This window comes from Mirounga angustirostris, unplaced genomic scaffold (assembly GCF_029215605.1).
Source record: "Mirounga angustirostris isolate CCGP_5_RB_7025 unplaced genomic scaffold, mMirAng1.0.hap1 SCAF_5, whole genome shotgun sequence".
NCBI lineage: Eukaryota > Metazoa > Chordata > Mammalia > Carnivora > Phocidae > Mirounga > Mirounga angustirostris.
The window spans coordinates 41,861,564-41,881,562 of NW_026991713.1; the positions used below are offsets into that span (position 1 = coordinate 41,861,564).

At 39.6% G+C, this 19,999-nt stretch overlaps 1 protein-coding gene and 1 long non-coding RNA gene across 7 annotated transcripts in view; one reads left to right on the plus strand and one right to left on the minus strand.

Moving 5' to 3' along the window:
- Positions 1–211: 211 nt before the first annotated feature.
- Positions 212–14,644, minus strand: LOC135364409 (uncharacterized). The gene is made up of 4 exons (XR_010411433.1): positions 14,287–14,644; positions 13,799–13,918; positions 2,444–2,603; positions 212–1,707 (listed from the first exon to the last, which is right to left on the minus strand). It is a non-coding gene; the product is annotated as an uncharacterized LOC135364409 (long non-coding RNA).
- Positions 14,645–14,789: 145 nt separating this feature from the next.
- Positions 14,790–19,999, plus strand: part of NAP1L1 (nucleosome assembly protein 1 like 1) — a 32,130-nt gene continuing 26,920 nt past the window's right edge. For all 6 annotated transcript variants that reach the window (XR_010411432.1, XM_045872936.3, XM_045872937.3 and 3 more), the window contains exon 1: positions 14,790–14,929. The gene's annotated coding sequence lies outside the window, so the exon portion shown is untranslated. The remainder of the gene's footprint in view (positions 14,930–19,999) is intronic.

Consider the following 19,999-nt stretch of genomic DNA (forward strand, 5'->3'; position numbering starts at 1 on the left):
ATTATAGGAGTCAAGAGAAAATAATTTTAAACTGTATGCTAAATAAAACTTTTCCCATAGTCTAGAACAGAGGTTGGAGAACTTTTTCTGTAAATGGCCATAGAGTAAATAGTTTAGGCTTTGAAGAGTTTGCCTCTTTTGCAACAACTCAACCCTGCTGTTGCAGGGAAAACAGCCATAAATGTTACGCAAACAAATAGACTTGGCTGTGTTCCAATAAAACTTTATTTACAAAAATAGGGTTTGGGCTAGGTTTGGCCTGTGAACTAAAATTTGCCGACCCACAGTCTAGTGCAGTACTGCCCAAGAGAAACACAATGCAAGCCACAAACGTGATTTTAAAGTTTTTAGTAGTCACATTTTAAAAAGTAAAAAGAAACAGGTAATACAGAATAATACATTTATTCAACCCAATATAGCCAAAATATTATCATTTCAACATGTAATTAGCATTCAAAAATATTAATGAAGCATCTTCAGTTCTTTCTTTGTGTTGCCTTTGGAATCTGATGTGTATTTTCACATTTAAAGCACATCTTAATTCAGCCTAGCCACATTTTGGTGCTCAGTAGCTACCTGAAGTAGTAGCTGCTGCATTGGATGAGGCAGCTCTAGACTCTGTAGGTATCTCTGGTTACTCACCTGGTTTCCCTTTTCTTTTTTTTTAAAGATTTTATTTATTTATTTGACAGAGAGAGACACAGTGAGAGAGGGAACACAAGCAGGGGGAGTGGGAGAGGGAGAAGCAGGCTCCCCGCTGAGCAAGGAGTCCGACGTGGGACTCGATCCCAGGACCCCGGGATCATGACCTGAGCCGAAGGCAGTTGCTTAACCAACTGAGCCACCCAGGCGCCCCTGGTTTCCCTTTTCTTAGGTTTATCTATCTGCATACTCTTTCTTTATCCACACAACCTGTCCCAGCATCCTTAATCCTTCCCCTGAGTTTGACTTATTTCCTACAGAGTAGCATTCAGGCATTGCTTCCGGCTGCCCATGGTAGCCTTTGTCACTCCAAGTCCTACAGAACTGTGCGTATGTCTGCAGGTTGGGTTGGTGGCTGTCTTAGTCAGTTTAGGCTGCTATAACAAAAATGCCATAGGCCATTTGGCTTCAACAACAAACATTCATTTCCCACAGTTCTGGAGACTGAGAAGTCCAAGAGAGGGTGCCACCAGATTCAGTGTCTGATGAGAACTAGCTTCCTGCTTCATAGGCTGCCATTTTATTTCTGTGTCCTCACATGGCAGAGGGGGTGAGGGATCTCTCTGGAGTCACTTTTATAAAGGCATTGATCTCATCCATGAGAGCTCCATCCTCATGACCTAATCACCTCCCAAAAGCCCCACCTCCAAATACCATCACCTTAGGGGTTAGGTTTCAACATACAAATTCCAAAGGGACACAAACATTCCGTCCATAGTGGTCTCCCCAGAGAATCACCCAGCAACCCAAGTTCTACAGGACAGCCAGAATATGTGTGCACACTCCACATCTGTTACCGTGTGGGGTTTCCCATCAGAATGAATTCTAGATCCTCCTCTTTACTTTTTTGTCCAGTTATCCAGAAAGGAACTATTGGATCTGGAGTCTCTCTGTCTCTCTTCTCTCTCTCTCTCTCTCTCTCTGTCTTGGTCTTCCTGTGTCTCTTACTATGTCTCATCTTGTGCAGAAGGCTAAGGAATTTAGTCTAGGAGGGCAGCCATGTACCTAGAAAGGAAAGGAGAATGAATTTTAGTGGGTAAATAATAGTCTCCACCAAGGGATATTTTCCTTCCCAGGCTGACTGGGCTGTGAGTGTGGGGATCATTCTTCTAATTTCAGCTTCGTTATCTTATACAATGATTTTAACAGTCCTGTGGGATCAAAAGTTTTTATTTCCATTTTACAGATGAGAGAATCAAGGCATTAGGTTATGCAACTTCCACAGATTATTGTTCCTTGTTATAGTATAGTCTTCCTTTTATTATGATTATTTGGGCTATATCCCCAACTAGATCATAACATCATGTTCTCAACATTACAAAATCCAACATCTAGACATAGCAATTGCTTAATAAAGCTTTGCTAATTGAGTAACTAAATTAATGACGAATGTGTATTTATGTGCTGATGCTAGAAACTAATAGAAGCAGACTTCTTGCTACACAGGTAAATTATTTTGATAAGAACTAATATTTTAAAATTCAGATACTCAAGAAAACTACTTAGGAGTATCAAGGATGGCTGCTAATTTCTTCTACAATGCTGACTCATGGAATCGTGTTTATTTAATTAGCGCATCAATCCAACATTTAAAAAAAAACTACTCAAAAAGTGAATTTTTTAACAGTTCAGGCAAATGATTTATATATATAAAATTCACTTGATTAAAAGATAAAGCTTGTTGTAGGTAAGGTCCATCTTTAGATTAGAACAAGAAAAAAGGAAGAAAACTAACACTTACCGAGTAAATTGTGTGATAGGCCCTTTATATAGCCCTCACAAAACCCTATTAGGTAAAAAGGATATAAGCATTCATATATGCAGACGAAGAGGCAAAACTTTTGTCGGGGAGGAAAAACTTTACTCTCTTAGGTTCAGCACATGGTGGCCTGTGAATTAAACTAGAAAAAGACAGATTAACAGGTGAATATGCAGACAATTTTTATTAATATTTACATGCACAGGAGTTTACAGCAAAACTCTCAAGGAAGCAGTTATACTTGGGAACTTTTATACCCTTCTTAACTAAGGGAAGAGAATTTTGGCTTCAAGGGATGATAAATTGTGGGGAAATATGTAGGGAAAATAATGGAAGATAAGGGCTATTTTAGTAAGGTCTGTTTATGCAAACTCATCTTGGTATTAGCTCCCTATCTTTGATGATAGGAGCCATTCTCCTCTCATTGATGCAGGAGGGGCACCTTCCTCAAAGGGAAATTTATGTCCTGGATTTTAGGCAATCAGGGAAGGGCAGGGAACTCTTCCTGCATCTGTTGGCTTTGCTTTCAATTGCCTTTTACTCAAAATAATCCCTATGTCAAAGTGGAGTATTTGGGGGTAGCATATTCTGATCCCCTTCAAGATTCAGAAAGATTAAATTATTTGTCCAGGTTTACTCAGTTACTGTATAGAGGACTCTGGGATTTAAATCTACCTCTGCCTGCCTCTACAGCATCTGCTTTTCAAATGTAAACATTCAGAAAAACAGTCTGGTTTTCCTATTCTATGTAATATTATTGAAATAATAACTTTATCCCAAGTAACTACTATATCTTTTAACATAGCATGATGCTTGTTTAAAATATTTTTATGAGATACCTTATTTGATCCTCCAGGTTGGTAGAAAGGCAGGACTTGCTGAACTGGTTTTACAGATGAAGAATCTAAGCTTATAAAGAATGTAGTGACTTGACCATGGCCAAGCAACCAGTTGGTAACATTGTTGCAACCATATTTGAGGTCTTCTGAATCCCTGCACAGTGCCTTTTTGGGCTATTTCATTATTGTCTCTTCCCTAACTGCCCACCCAATGAATTTAAACAGGATTATTCCTTTTAACCACAGACCTCTGAGGCATAGCCTCCCAGGGTATATGAAGGTCGCTGTTCTGAAATCATATGCTCTGGGTCCAGGTTTAGTCATTTGCTAGCTGTGTGAGGATAACAGGAGATGCTTTGTAGGATGACCTTGAAAGGAGGTAAGGCAGTAGGGAGTATTATGAGTGGCTTCCATTTCTCTGGCCTCAGGCTTCAGTGTGGAAGAACCTCCACCAGAAAAACTTGCTTTGCTCTTTCCTCTGGATTGTTTATCCCCAGGGCAGAAGGAGTGATCTAGCTGACTGGGGAGTCTGGGAGGAAGTACTGGGCAAGCCAAGCCCAGTCCCCTCTTGGGCTCCATTTTCTTCAGAACTTGTCATGCCAGGTCTGCATTCTGCCTTGCTAAAGGTGTGGAAGGGCCTGTGACTGCCAGGGAGGCCTGTGTTAGTCAGAGGTGAAGTATGAGCAGAGCCAGCCATCTGCTGCAGATATAAAACTATGTTCTCCAGCCTACCTTCTCTGTAAGAAGGGAACTATTTTGATGTCCACTTGCTTGCCTCTTCCATCTCTCTTTCAATTGGTTCTAACTCAGGCAGGGAAAATGGGTTTTATTTACTGCCTCCCTGGAAACCCAAATAGACAGGTTCCTTTACTTTCTTTGTTCATAGACAAAGGGGTCCTAAATTCACTGTAAAATTATGTCTGAGCAAAGTTATAAATAATTTGTGATGTGTGAACCAAGTTTTAACTTGTAAGTGTGAAAAATGCTTTTATGTAATTGTTAAATCTAAATGGGTATTGCTTTCCCACAAAATCACAGTTTTTGTTATTGGTGGTTCTGCTGAAATCTGGCATTTCAGAAGTTTCAAAATGTCTTAAGAGCATACCGGATACAAAGAAAGAATACCCAAAGAAACAGAACTATAATTAGTACGCTAACAAAATATCACAGAAATTGGGGGAAAAATGGAAGTAAAATACTCTGCCTTTTAAATTAGAGCCATCGAAGTGGTCCGCAGTAGGAAAGTGCTGGGATGCTCCTCTAGTGCTAATTTTTGATACAAGAAAGTCATAGCCCACTTGGGCCTTAAAAAATTATTCTTTGAACTTAGTAATAGTATCTCTTCTTACTGATGTCTGAGATACCTTCTACCGAAGGAAATCAGTACACTGACTCTTGACAAGATTAGATTGAGAGATGTTGCCTGATTGCCCTTCCTCCTTTGGCATCTCAGATACTAGTCTCCTCTGCCATTCCTCCTACTACAGGTCTTTCTTGCTGACCCTTTATCTTCTGCCAACTTTTTAAATGCTGGAGTTCCTGGTCCTCTTATCTACCTTTTCCATGGGCATCTGCATCTGCGTGCCTTGTGTTGAAGATTTCTAAATCCATACTTGCCTCCCACACGATTCTCCTGAACTACCCATTTGAATTCCTAACTGCCGGAGCCATCAGAGCTATCTCAAACACAGAATGTGCAGAACTAAACTCAGTTTGTGCACTCCTGCTCCCACATTGGCAGATTTCATATGAAAGTCGGTTTCTCTGGACCAGCTGGAAAATCTGATAATACCGAAGCCGTGGGGCAACAACTGGCTGGAGCCGAGGAGTAGCTGCCTCTGGGCTCCTGTTGCGCACAGTCCTTTCCACTCCTGGTTGACTTCACACGATCCATCCCTGGCCTGGCAGCGGCGGATGTTCGAGTTGGTGACCACTGATCTGGTCATACTAGACCATTTGTCGTATTAAGAAATGGATTCAAGAACCAGATAGCATCCCTCTTTTCTATTCAGGCTGGAAATACCGGATTTTATTGAATCCTGGCTCTACCAGTTACCAGATTAATTGCAACTTTGCTGAAGTTACTTACCCTCTCTGTATCTCAGTGACCTCATCTATAAAATAGTGCTAATAAGTAGCTACCTCACAGGGCTGTTGTGAGAGATAAATGAGCTAAAGCATGAAGGCAACTGAGAACAATGCCCAACACATATGGAACCATAGTGTCTGCTGCCTCAGCCCCGACTGTTTGTTACTCTCTCTTGGATTTTTGTGACCTATTTTTCAAAACTGCTTTTAAAAGAGATTGTTTTATAAGATGTTGGAAAATAGATTTAATCTGGTTCAGGACCTGTAAAGAATACAACCTTGATGCTTGAGACTATGTAAATGCACCTTCTTCATTACTAAGAAGTCTCGTTTCTGGAGTTAAATAGAGGTTCAGTTTGACACCTGAAGTATGTGAGAGTGATAGGCCCAAACTGAATGGACAAATACTTGGTACCAACACATTACACGACTTGGCTGGAGTTTTTCTGTATATGAAATCCATGCTCAAAGGTGGAAGTCATTGTTTGAATGCTTTTGTATTCCATAACTGTATTTCTCAAATGACCTTGAACAACTAGACCAAAACATCTTCGACATGGTCGTTCTCTTGCCAGAAATACTGTCCTGCTCTTATCACACAGCAAATTCTTACCTCCCCTTCAAGATTTGGTTTCAGATGTCACTTCTGTGACATCTTTTCTGGTACTTACTTCTCTATTATTAGCACTTACAATTGAATTGTAGCTGCTTGGTTACTTGTCTGTTTCTTTCAGAGTGAATTCCTTGAATTCTGGGACATCTTATGCATTTAACTAGAAAAGAGGTAATTACAGGCTTGGACTCTGGTGCCAGGCTCTGCAGATGTAAATCCAGACCCTGCCACTTAAGGGCTGTGTGGCCTTGGACAGATCCTGGATGTCTCTGGACCTGAATTTCCTCATCTAGAACATAGGGATAGATAGAGTGGTATCTTGTAGGGTTGTTATGAGGATTAAATGAGCTAAGAGTTGTAAATCTTTACAGAACAGTATGGGGCACATAGAAGACACTCAGTAAAGGTTAGCGATTACTATTATTGTTACTGTTGACTTGATTTTTCCTTAATTTATTTCCATATTTTATCTCCAGTGTCCTGCAGTTGTTCAAATTTACTCTGCTACAACTGACGAAAATCTAATTTTACTGCTCTTTGCTTCCTCTAGCTTCAAGAACTAACTTTTCAAAATATGAATCACAGTTTGATTCTGCAGAGATAAAATATTGAGAAATGAAAGATATTGAATGTCTAGTATTGGCAAAAGATGCATAGCCACATTCCACGTCTTATTTTTTTGTTTTTTTTTTCTTTTTAAAGTTTATCTTGTAACTCCTCCTAACTCCCAGATAAGGCCTTTCTAGGTCAATAAATTGATTCCCTTTTACTTCTATACTACATTTTATTCCCTTCTACCCCCCCATTATAATGTGTTTAATATATATCCATTTAATATTAATTCCTGCTTCATCCTATCAGGGAGTACTTGATATTAACATGACTTATAACTGATGATGTTAACCTTGATCATTTTAGTTAAAGTGATATTTGTCAGGTTTCTCTACTATAAAGCTAATATTTTTCCCTTTCCTTACTCTTCTTTGGAAGTGAATCATTAAATCCAATCCTCAGCCAAGGGGGGGAGAGAAGTAACCTTCACCTCCTGGAGTGGGGAATATCTACACATATTCTTTGGATTCTTCTATGAGGAGGATTTGTCCCTTCTCCACTATTTATTTTGCATCCAATAATTTTTTTTTGAAGGGAGGGTATGGCAGAAGGGGAGGGAGAGAGAGAATCTTAACCAGGCTCCACAGCCAGCGCTGAGCCCCATGTAGGGCTCGATCTCACAACCCTGAGATCATGACCTGAGCTGAAATCAAAACTCAGATGCTTAACCCACTGAGCCACCCAGGCGCCTCCACACTCAATAATTTTTATATCAATACGGACTCATGGATATTTATTTTATTCCTTGGGTTATAATCCAATCCTATCATTATTTTGCTACTGAATTATTCCAGCTTTGGCCATTGGGGGCCATTGGGAGCTCTTTCAGATTGACTTCTGTGTCCTTGTGATATGCCCCCATCACTTTTACGTTTATTCAAACGTATAGTAATATAAGATGTTCTAGACTTACCTTGTATTTTCCCTCCTCCAGCCCTAGAATCAGCTATATCTCCTTCTCTTGGAAAAATGGTAATTAGAAATCAAAATCTGGGTGATGGGCATGCTTATTTTACTAGAATGTCACTACTTCTAGGCCCTCTCAATGGACAGAGCTAGGAAATATATGTATATATACTAAACCTATGTATGCACACATCTATCTATCTATCTATCTATCTATCTATCTATCTATCTATCATCTATCTATCTATAAACATGAATTCATATTGATATTTCTAGCCCCAATCCAGTATTGCAGGGCTCATTTTAGCCTTCTCTCCTTGCTTATTTGTGATTTTTTCCCTCTGATAATGAGAGATCTGCTCCCATTATCTACAATTATTTACTTATTTGTTTGACCCTGGTACTGCATATTAAATTGTGCCCTCCCAAAGTTCATATGTTGAAGTCCTAGCCCCTAGTACCTCATAATGTGACCTTATTTGGAGATAGTCTTTACAGAGGTAAGAGGAAAGCAAGGTAAAATGAGGTCATTAGAATGAGCCCTCATCCAATTTGACTGGTGTCCTTATAAAAAGGGGGAATTTGGACATGAACACACGCATAGAGAGAAGACAATATGAAGATCTTGGTCAAAGAAGGCCATCTACAAGCCAAAGAGAAAGGCCTGGAACAGATCCTTTCCTCATAGCACCCAGAAGGGACCAACTCTATCAAAATCTTGATTTCAGACTTCTAATCTCCCAAACTGTGAGACAGTAAATTTCTGTTGCTTAAGCCACCCAGTTTGGTACTTTGTTATGGCAGCCCTGGCAAGTGAATACAAATACCTAGTATACAGACAGATTAGTTTTAGAACTTCTAATACTTACCTCTATGAGAAACAAATTTACCAAATAGAATACAGGGTTTATGTATAGCTGTTTTCGCCTTTAGCCTTATAGTATTTAGTCAAAATACTGTTTTCTAAAATAAGTTCCTTTTTTACCTATACCTCTAATGGGGTTATATTATATATTTGTAATACAATTAGATTAATTTATCAGACTGAATTCCATCCTAGGATCCCTCAACATCCTGGTTGACTTTTTTTTTTTAAGATTTTATTTATTTATTTGACAGAGAGAAAGAGACAGTGTGAGAGGGAACACAAGCAGGGGGAATGGGAGAGGGAGAAGCAGGCTTCCCTCCAAGCAGGGAGCCTGAAGCGGGGCTCGATCCCAGGATCCTGGGACCATGACCCGAGCCAAAGGCAGACGCTTAATTACTGAACCACCCAGGCGCCCCTGGTTGACTTTTTAAAATGTGAATACAATAGATGATTTTGAGAAATGTATAAAGTCTAAGTATTCACTACTGAGAAATGTATAAAGTCTGTAAGTATTCACTACTGATAGAGTGTAGAACAGTTCTAGTACCCTAAAAAGTCTCTTCCTCTGCAGCACCTTTGGAGTCAAGTCTTCACCCCTCCTGAACCCCTGGCAAGCACTGATGTGTCTTCTATCCTTTTAATGTTGCCTCTCCCATATGTCATAGAAATGAAATTATATAATATATAGCCTTTTGATTATGGTTTCTTTCACTTGGCAAAAATGTATTTGAGATTCATCCATGTTGTTGAGTATATTAGTAGCTTGTTCCTTCTTATTTCTGCGTAGTATTCCATTGTACATTGTTTATTTATCTATTCACCTGTGGACAATATTTTCATTGCTTACAGTTTTTGGTAATTAGGAATAAGTTGTCATAAATGTTCACCTCCAGGTGTGTGTGTTTGTGTGTGTGTGTGTGTGTGAACATAACTTTCCAGTACACTTGGGTAAATAGCCTGGAGCGACACTGCTGGGTCATACAGTAAGTGTATATTTAACTTTAAAAGGAACTGCCAAACTATCTTCCAAAATGACTGTACCATTTTGTATTCAGATCAACAATGAATGAGAATTCTTGCTGTTCTACATCTTTACCAATATATTGTACCATCAGCCAGGTGTTTTGTTTTGTTTTAATTTGAGCAATTCTAATAGGTGTGTAATAATATCTAATTGTGGTTTTATTTTGCAAGCACTGCATTTTACAGATCTATCCCTGTTGCCATATTACATTTGACATTCTGCTGCATAATATTCTGATATGCATCCACCACATTTCACTATTCTCCCAATAATGGACACTGCAATTGTCTCCACATAATACCATATAATTTATTTTCCTTATTTATTATGATCTCAGATTTCAATATTTATTTTTACCAATAAGTTGCTTCACAGATGAGGAAAAATAATATCTAAACAAATATCCAAACAAGATCTAAACCATATCCAAAAATCTTCTTGCATAGAGTAGATTGTCAAATTTTCTCACATAGACAAATGTAGAATTGATGCAATTATCTTCAAAAAAGGATCACTTAATAAAGTGTTATGACTTCCAGTTTGTTTTCAATGACTTTTTTCTTTCCTTTCTCCCTCCCTCACTAGCTTTCTTCTTTGCTTCTTTCCTTTCACTTCATTCTATCAAACAAATATTTATTGAATGTCCTTGCCCTGCTAGTCATTATCCAAGCCAGGAGTATACAAAAACGAGGACACTGCCTGTACTAACTAATAATCCAGTGTAGTGTGTGTTCGGGGAGAAGGAAACATGGGAACACACATGTATACATTAAATGTTTCAGAAAGCAGACAAGAATATGCAACCACATCTGCCTTGGTGAGTTAGGGAAGATTCTCCAGGAAAGATAAAAACTTGGGCTTGATTTTGAAAGAAAAGCTGAAGGGTGGAGCAGAAGGTATAAAAATACTTGGTGTGTTGTGGGCCTGGTGAGTAGTTCAAAGTCAAAATATATGGGGTTCATGACAGTGGATAGTGGGAGGTATGGCTAGAAAAATAGGATGAATTCAGATTAAGATGGACTTTGTAAGGCGTTATTTTGTCATGTGACATCAAAGAGCCATTGCAGGTTTTAGGACAGTAGATTTGATTGGAATTTATTTATTTATTTATTTAAGACTTTATTTGTCAGAGAGAGAGAGAGCACAAGCAGGGGGAGTGGCAGGCAGAGGGAGAAGCAGGCTTCTTGCTGAGCAAGGAGCCCAAGGCGGGACTCGATCCCAGGACCCTGAGATCATGACTTGAGACGAAGGCAGATGCTTAACCAACTGAGCCACCCAGGCATCCCTGGACTTGTATTTAGAACCATAACTTTGGCAATACAGATCAGAGAGGAATAAGAGGTCATTATTAGGGAGACCAATTGCAAAGCTATTATTGCAAATAGTTAAGGTAAGAGCTATTTAAGACCCACACAAAGGAATGGACTATTTTCTGCCTAAGTTGTCTATTTGTGAAGCAGGAAAAAAGAAGGAAAATCTGGCAAGGCAGAATCATATTTGTCATGCAAATTAGAAAATAAAAACTATTATCAAAGGACAACATAAAAGGGGAGCCTGTGTATCTTGCCCGTGGTGACAGATACACACACACATGCTAACATTGTATAAACTGAACACACACACACAAGTGGGTCCAAGTGAAACTGGGGGCATTTGAATTAAGATTGTGAATTGTTGTTACCATTGTGGTAAACGGGGTAAAATTTACACAGATCTTTCTGTGTTATTTTGTACAACTGTATGAGTCTATGATCATTTTAACATAAATTTCAATTAAAAATGATAGCAAAATAAAGATATTTTCAGATGAAAATCCATTAATCTGTTTTTAGATGTAGAGAGAAATTTAAGGCAACTTGTCAAAAATTTCCCACTGGAATTTTGATTTTATGTTTCATTTATATAATTTGGGGGAAAAAGGAAAAAATAAAACTATCCAGATTCAAAACTAAGATAACAATTATTTAAATGTATCTTGTGCAGTTTTTACATGATAATTATTATTGGTGCCATTAGACATTTTACATGCTGATTAATTGAGATGGGTGAAAATAAATATTTATTGAGTACTTAAAGTACAAGTCATTGCTCTGGGGACTTACATATATTTCTCTATTTCATGCTAATGAAGAAGCTGATTTTATTAGAATTATTAATGCATTTTACAGATGGAGAAGCATTAAGGGTCAGACTGTGTAAGTACTTTTGCAAGGTCACAGAATGTTGGGATGAATCTATGCCTGTCTGACTTTCAAGCCTATGCACTTTTCCACTACTTAGGGGTTGAAATACAGACATAAACACATTTAAGAAATCATCTCTGTCATCGATTTGTCTGGTTGATTTCTATAGTGTCTGTATCCAATATTTAGAAATGTGGAATGTACTTCTGTAGTAATTGGTGTGGATTATTTCAGCTCAGGAAAACATGATTTAAAATTTGTGACAAGATAACTGTTGATAAAATATTTCACAAAAATAGTGTCAGATACTATTAGAAGACTTCAGGGGAATTCCCTTAACCTTTAAATAAAACAAAAACAAAACAAACCCTCAGTAAGAAGTTTATAATGTTTAACTTTTATTGGGTGTTAATTCTATGTCAGGTATCATGTTAAGCAACTTACATGTTGTTTAAACGTTCACAACAAAATTGGGATGAAAATTGGGCCGTTTGACTCCAAAGCTGCACTTCTTAACCACTAGGCTACAATGCCTTAAATATCAACCAAATGAAGATAAGGGGGGAGATGAAGAAAAAAGGAACTTTAACTGAATGTTTAGCATGGCTCATGATCAGTGACCAGGACCACCATTTATTGTAATTAAATTAGCTGATTAACTGCATTATGCGTTTTGAGGGTCTAAGAGGAATCAATGTGAAAAACTCAATGGTATCTTCAGGTCAGTCACCTTCTACCCCTTTGTCTCATTTTATTTTCTTCATAGCTCTTTTACTTATTTATATCTAAAATTATTTCAGGGGCACCTGGGTGGCTCAGTCAGTTAAGCGTCTGACTCTTGGTTTCGGCTCGGGTCATGATCTCAGCCCCACATCAGGCTCTGGGCTCAGTGTGGAGTCTGCTTGAGATCCTCTTCCTCTCCCTATGCGCCACCCCCCCACTTGCTCTGGTTCTCTCTAAAATAAATAAATAAAATCTTAAAAAAAAAATTATTTCATTACTGTCTGTCACATGACTTACCTCACTAAAACATAAGTTCAGTAATACCAAGAAACTTGTTTTTCTTATTCAATGTTGTATTTCCAGTGTCTTAAGTTGTTCCCAACATGTATTTGGGACTATCCCAAATGAATGTGTAAATGACCTTCCCTTGACTTAAATGGTAGAGTTTTAGATTTACAAACGATGGTTTAAAAGGTTATATTAAATGACATGCATTATTAGCAATTTACTAGTGTTTCATTTCTTAGATTGGCTAAGATACACTGGAAGAAGGGAAGGAGAAAGCTGGAGGAAGGAGCTGGAGGAGGAGGCTGAGGAAAAGGGGAAAGAATATAAATTGGTAATAAGCCCTTAAATATGGGGGTGAGGGTTGAAGCATCAGAAATTAGGAGTCTTAGACCAGTGACTCAAATTGATGAGGCTTCCTGGAGTGGGACAGAAATCATCATGAAGGCTAACTTCTCAATTTGATCTCAGAAGTTCTACAACCGCAAAGATTTAAAGAAAGGAGGTGAAAGTAATTTAGGTCACTTCTAGTATGCTAATTACCTCGCATTGTGCATAGCTTTAATTAGAATAAAATAATCTTGAGGTTTCCATTGAAATTAGTGCCAAGTGTATGTACATTTTGGGCACTGGTCTACCTACTTTATGTCTTGTGGATTCTTCATGAGGAGTTATTACTGATATTATTATAATTACTTGTTAACTTCACATCATTGTCGAATACAGACAGTAGGTTAAAAAAAAAAAAACCAAAAGAATCACATATGAAGAACCAAAATGAGTGGGTACACTGAGGCATCTGTAGCTTAGAATGGGAAAGGCAACAATTTTAACGAGGTTGGGGATGCAAGAAGAAAATCTAGATCCTTTAAAATGGAATACAGTTGTTAAACGTGAGCATTACAATGACTCCAGGCAGTTTGAAATTTAAAGGAATGAGCATGTAGAGAAGAGGTTCTCAAACTTTTTGGTCTCAAGACCCCTTTACACTCTAAAACTTAGGGACACCAGAGAACTATCCTGTGCATTCTAGGTACTGATATTTATCATATCAGAAATTAAGAAATTTTAAAAGTATCTAAAACAATAAATCATCTAAAAACAATAAATCAATTAAATATTAACATAAAAGAATCTTTTATATGAAAAGTAACTTTCCAAAACAAAAAAAATTAAGTAGAGTGGCATTGTCTTACGTTTTTGCAAATCTCCTTAATGTCTGGTTTAACTGCAGATGACTGGATTTTATTATCTGCTTCCTTTTTCAATGTTTCCGTATCACATGTCATGTAGTCTCCGGAAAACTCCACTGTACACTTGTGAGAGAATGAGAATGCAAAAGGCAAATAACGTTTTAGTATTCTTATGGAAATACTTTCGACTTCCCCCTTTAAAGGGTCTGGGGACCACACTTTGAGGACCACTGTTTTAAGAGTTAACATCAGTCGATCCAGCATCAGTTGAAAAATAGCCATGATGTTTCACAGGCCTGAGGATTTACATAAAATTTATTTTTTCAGCAAGATGAAACAACAGTGTCCTCATTATAAAGCACTCAGAGAATAAACAAACATTGCCATTTTCATCCATCAAAAGAACTGAAGTAGAAATGAGAGATCGCACGTTAGGTAAAAGGATGGAGGGGTAGGGATGAGGAGGCAGCCCGGAAGCCCCTGAGACCCACCAAGTTAGGAGACGCAAAACCTGCAGAAGACGCCGCCAAGGTGGTCAGGAGGAAAGAACTGTTGTTCTTAGGGGAAAATACGGGCGGGGAGGGAAAATGGTTACCGGGGACCGGGGAGTTGAAGGAATTAGGCCGGGATAGGGACAAGCGGTAGCTGCCCCACCCCGCCCTCACGCCTCCCTGCACCAGGCCGAGGAGGACGAGGTGGGCCAGGGGCGAGGCGAGCGGGTCAGGGAGCTTCCCGAGAACCTTCATGTGCAGCGGGGAGAAAAGAGATTTCTTTTCATGTGCAGCGGCGAGAAAAGAGATGGCGCGGCGCGTAGCAGAGGGCGAAGGCGGGAACCCTAGGACCCCAAGCACTGCGCGGAGGGTGTGGAGGTCTTCGGGGAAGAAGGACAGTTCTGTTGCTAGGCAACCCGTCCTGGGCCCGCCTCCCGCTCGCGTTGCTAGGAGACGGCGAGGCCTGGGGGGGCGGCGGAGCGGGCCCTACGTGCTGACGCTAATTGTATATGAGCGCGAGCGGCGGGCTCTCGGGTCTTTTTTAGCGCCATCTGCTCGCGGCGCCGCCTCCTGCTCCTCCCGCCGCCGCCCTGAGTCACTGCCTGCGCAGCTCCGACCGCCTGGCTCCCCGTGCTAGCCACCGGTAACGGATGGGGGTCTGAAAGGGAAAGGGGAACGTAGAGTCGGTCAGGCGGCCTGCGCGGAGGGAAAGGACGGGGAAATGAGAGTGGGGGCCGCTGGCCTCCGGGGCCTCCCGGGTCGTCCAGTGAGGCCGGAGCCTGAGCCGTCCGCGGAGTTTCGTCCCCGTAGCCTGAGAGGGCCTCCGGGATTGGCTGGCGCTTTACTCGGGAACGGCTGAGGGGACGCGGGGGGTCGGTGCGGCCTGCGAGGCCCGGGGGCCCTGCTGGTGTGCGCCGAGGTTCCCTGAGCCCCACCGGCTTCTCCGCGCGGACGGGAGGGAGGCCGCGGTTTCGCCTCCCGGTCCATAGCGGCTGTCTCCTTAGGGCGCCCGGGGTGCGGGCCGGGTTCGAGTGCGCAGCCCACCGCTTCCTTTTCGCCCCCGCTTCCTCAAAAATAATTCCCGGAGGGAGGCCGCTGGGGGATGGAGAGAACGGCGGAGGCTGCGAATTCCGATGGGAGGGAGGGGATGTGTAGGGACGAGGCCTGGAGGGGGCGGGGAGGCTGCGAGGCTCCTGGGCTCTCCGCCCACTGGAGGCGGCGCCGGGCTGGGAGGGGAAACCCCGGCGGCTTCCCTAGACACGTGGCCGCCGCCTGGGCTTGACGAGACCGAGGTCTGGGTTGTCCTCGCTTCACTGAGAGTTGTAGGGATGGTGGGATTTGGAAATTAATAGTGAGTAAATAAGTCTAGCCTTGGCTTTCAAACTCCTACCTGCTTCTCTTTGGTCTTAAATCTTTTTATTGGTACCAGAGGAAAGGATGAATGTTAGGAGATAGGTGATTAAGCATGGCCTCTTACTGCTAGGATTTTAAAGCATTAGCGCTTGTAAAGGGGTCTTGTTAGCTGTTACTAACACATGATTTTTTTGTGTACCTCCAGTACAGTTAGAATTTAGATGGGTGTCTTGACCAGGATTTCATTATTTGGGGAGAATTGATCCTAATTAATCTAATCCTGCAAACGGTTCTAAGATGAAAATAAACGATTTGGCCTGCAATGTCTTTAATTCTGTTAGGACTTCTTTCACATTCTTAAAAATTAGTTCCTTTATTGAAGTTCCCAGAATAGGTTACTTAACTAGTTGTTTTGTTTTTAAGATGAATGGGGCTGGGTGGAGGAAGTCTGGGTGGAAATGAGGCATTAATGTACACTTAATGGGCCAAGTTTGTAGCCTGTTGTCTTGTCAATGCCCCTACTACTCACAAAAGGAGGCAGGGAAGGGGGCCGGGGAATGCGGTCCTATTTGGGACATGTAGGCTTTCAGAGTACAGAAGAATGAACCCAGCACGTAACGTCCTGAAGGAGCCCCTATATTAAATCATCACTGTCTTAAAAATGATGAGTAACTAGTTCTGTAAGGACTGCCCTTTAAAATCTCCTAACACTGTCTGCCTGGTTTCAGAAGAGCTGTAAAATGGAATTGTCTGTTTTTGGAAATAGGTAGCCTCAAAATATCTTTTAAAATTAATATTTAAGCCCTATTTTCTTGTCAACCTACATTAACACTTCTGTACTTAGGAAGTAATACACATTACCTTTGGATAAGGGGAAAATCTTCTATATAGGATAACTTGTTTTAAATTGTTGAGGTAAATAAGGTTTCCAGTGATCTTCTGGTATAAGTCTCATGCTTTTTGGAAGTTGTTCAAATTAAATAAAAATTAAAAAAAATTAAGAGTTCAAATTAATGGTCCAAATCTAAAATGCAATTTACTTCTAAGAAGACTGGTCCTTTGGAGGATAGATAGAATCAAACATTGGTCATGAAACCTTGACTTCATAGATTATATCAGGTCACTGTTACGTTAATTTGATAAATACAACTTTTAAAAATTTCATACCAGTTTGAAATATCTGTAAATTTTATCTGTTGCAAAGTACCTATTTTTGATATTGGGCCTATTGACAAAAATACGAAGCTAATGCTAAATGTGGCATATGACTGTTCTTGTCCTTTAGAGATTTAAAAAACAACCAAAACCCAACACTTGTACCAGAATTAATTTAATCCAAAATGCTATTGGTCATTTTATTACTCAGCTTGCCCATATTGTCTCCAGGTTACTAACTGGATTCTAAACCCCCAAAATTATATTAAAAACAGCCCTTTTGTAGGAAAAGGGGCTAAAAGAGGCAAAATCTGTTTGACTTCAAAGGATGAAGAAACAAAAATCAAATACTACGTCTTTGCTCATTTTTTGATAGGTTGTAAATGTGAAATGTTAATGGAAATAAGATTAGAGAGGATGAATCCTGATCAGTTTTCAAAACTGACGAGATCAGTCCATTCAGATCCTCAAGTCTAATCAAACCTGTAATTATTTGTGTTCTTATTTGATTTTTTGAGTAAATATTTTGGCATCTATTTGGACATAACGAGCAAAACAAGCATATTGGTTAGCTAGATATAAAATGTTAAATTGTGGTGAATGCTATAAAGAAAAAGCGGGGGACCGAGTAGTATTTATAAGATTCTTTACATGAAGGACCTGTTTAATGGTGATTTTAAGTGCCATTTCATACTGATTTCATCTGAATAAGAAGTCCTTGTTAGGCAGAGTAGGGTTTAGAAAGGTGAGCGTTGTTGCTTTCACCCATCCTTGTAAGTTGTTTAGTACATTGATACCAGACCACTAGATCACATTACTGCACTTGCCATCCAAAGTGGCCTCTGTACTTTTGGTTACCAACTCTGCCTTTTACACTACATGGTTTGATACATTTTTGTTCAGAAATTTTGTACCTTTTAATTTTTATTGGGAAAAGGGGGTTGTAATTTTGAAGAGCCTATTAATTACATTTAATTAATTAGACTTATTTTCTAAGATAAAGAGGGTATAGAAGAACACAACAGGAGTAAATAATGTAAGAGCACAAATTACTCTGTTATTAACTAATTTAATGCTCCTAGAAGTAGGTAGTATCAGCATTTTAGTGTGGAAACTGAAATACAGAGCAGTTAAAGGACTTCTCCAGTAACTGAGCAATGATGACTTACGATGAGGCTTTTGTATTTTTTTTTTAACTATATGCTAAAAACATTTTTTTAATGTTGGAGATTTGAAAGTCTCTGTACCTCTGGTGAAAGAAATCTGAATTTACATTGTTTAGGTATGTAGCTCTTAAGTCACATTTTGTGGCCCTGGGAAAACTTTTTCATTAACTTTTTTTTTTTTAATGTTGTTACGTTAATCACCTTACATCACATCATTAGTTTTTGATGTAGTCTTCCATGAGTCATTGTTTGAGTATAACACCCAGTGCTCCATTCAGTAAGTGCCCACTTTAATACCCATCACCAGGCTAGCCCATTCTCCCACCTCCCTCCCCTCTAGAACCTTCGGTTTGTTTCTCAAGAGTCCATAGGTCTTTCATGGTTCGTCTTCCCCTCCGATTCCCCCCCTTCATTTTCCCCTTCCTACTATCTTTTTTTTTTTTTTAACATATAATGTATTATTTGTTTCAGAGGTACAGGTCTGTGATTCAACAGTCTTACCCAATTCACAGCGCTCACCATAGCACATACCCTCCCCAGTGTCTATCTCCAGCCACCGGTAGTTCCCTTGATTTAAACTGTTAGGCTGTACGTCAGCTTGGAATTCAGAAGCACACTTGGTTGGGTTCCACTGTGTTCCAAGAAAAGCAGCAGTATTTATGGTCAGGGAGTCTTCTTCCGATATGGAATTTGTTTACGTATAGTTGAGTGAGGGCTCCTAAGCTTTTTGTCTGGTGTGTGTGTGTGTGTGTGTGTGTGTAATTCCCCTCCCCCTCATGTGAATAAATTGGTTTTGTTTGTTACTGCTGGGTGAATTTTCACCGGATTTTCACTCCAACCCAGGTATGTTTATGTGCTGTTGGATCAGATGATAATCTAGATAATGAGCTCCCTTGGACTAGAAGGTATGTAGTGTTCTTAAATAGGAGTCCATTTTGCTTGGGACTCTAAGAAGTCAGTTCTGAGTTGGCTATTGACACTCCAGAATTGAAAAAGTGAGCCTAAAGAATAGCATATTCTAACTATGAGGTTGTGTTGGAGCCAAATAAAGCATTGAGCCCCTGGACCACTGAAAACGTGATTAATAGAAGAGCAGTGTCTTAAAAATAGATTTGCTTAATTTGGAGGGAGATTTGAGGTCTCAGGTAAACGGAAATCTTATCTTTGTTATTATTGGTTCCCTTGAACTCTTGCTTTAAAACATTTGTAATTTTTAATGATTGGTTGTTTCCCCATGAAGTCATTTTATGTAAAGGAATATCAACAAGTGTATTATTGTATAATCTGTGTAACAGTAGGCTGATAGAACAGGTACTTTGGTTTTTGGGATGATAGTGGACTCCACATGGGTTTTGGAAGTCAGATTTTAATTACTAGGTTCTTACCTTTTGTGTGTTGCTGAGCAAGTTGCTTAGTATCTTATCTGTAGATAGGAGGAAAGCCTATAATGGTCCCTTACTGAGTAGGCTTCATAAATGTTAGCTTTCTTCTCATTAGTCCTCAGGGGAATTTATTCAGAGTCAGGTTTTCTGGAATGGTAGGAAGCTTTTGATAACACATGTCTGGACATCTAACTACAAGACCACAAAATATAATCCGTTTGTGGTTTAATTCAGTGACTTTTTTCCACTTCTTCAGTGGAAGATTTCTTTTTGTGTACAAGTTCTCAGGTTAAGATTTGCCTTCAGTCACATTATGAATCATGTCTTTGAATTGAGATCTTCTGCACATTACATATACTGGGTAATGAATTCACTCTTTTATTATAGAGTGACCTTTTTATTTCTAGTAACGCTTTTCCTTAAACTTAATTTTTTGATGTTAATACAGTGATACCAGCTTTCTTTTGGTTAGGGCTATATTTTACTTGGAAACTATATGTCCTTATGTTATAGATATATTTCTTATAAATGGGATGTAGTTGGATTTTCTTAAATCCTGCCTGACACTTTAGTGGGAGCCTTTAGTTGATTTACCTTCACCGTTGACTTAATGTTGTGGTAGTTTTAATTTTTTAACACACTACACAGTGGTGATAC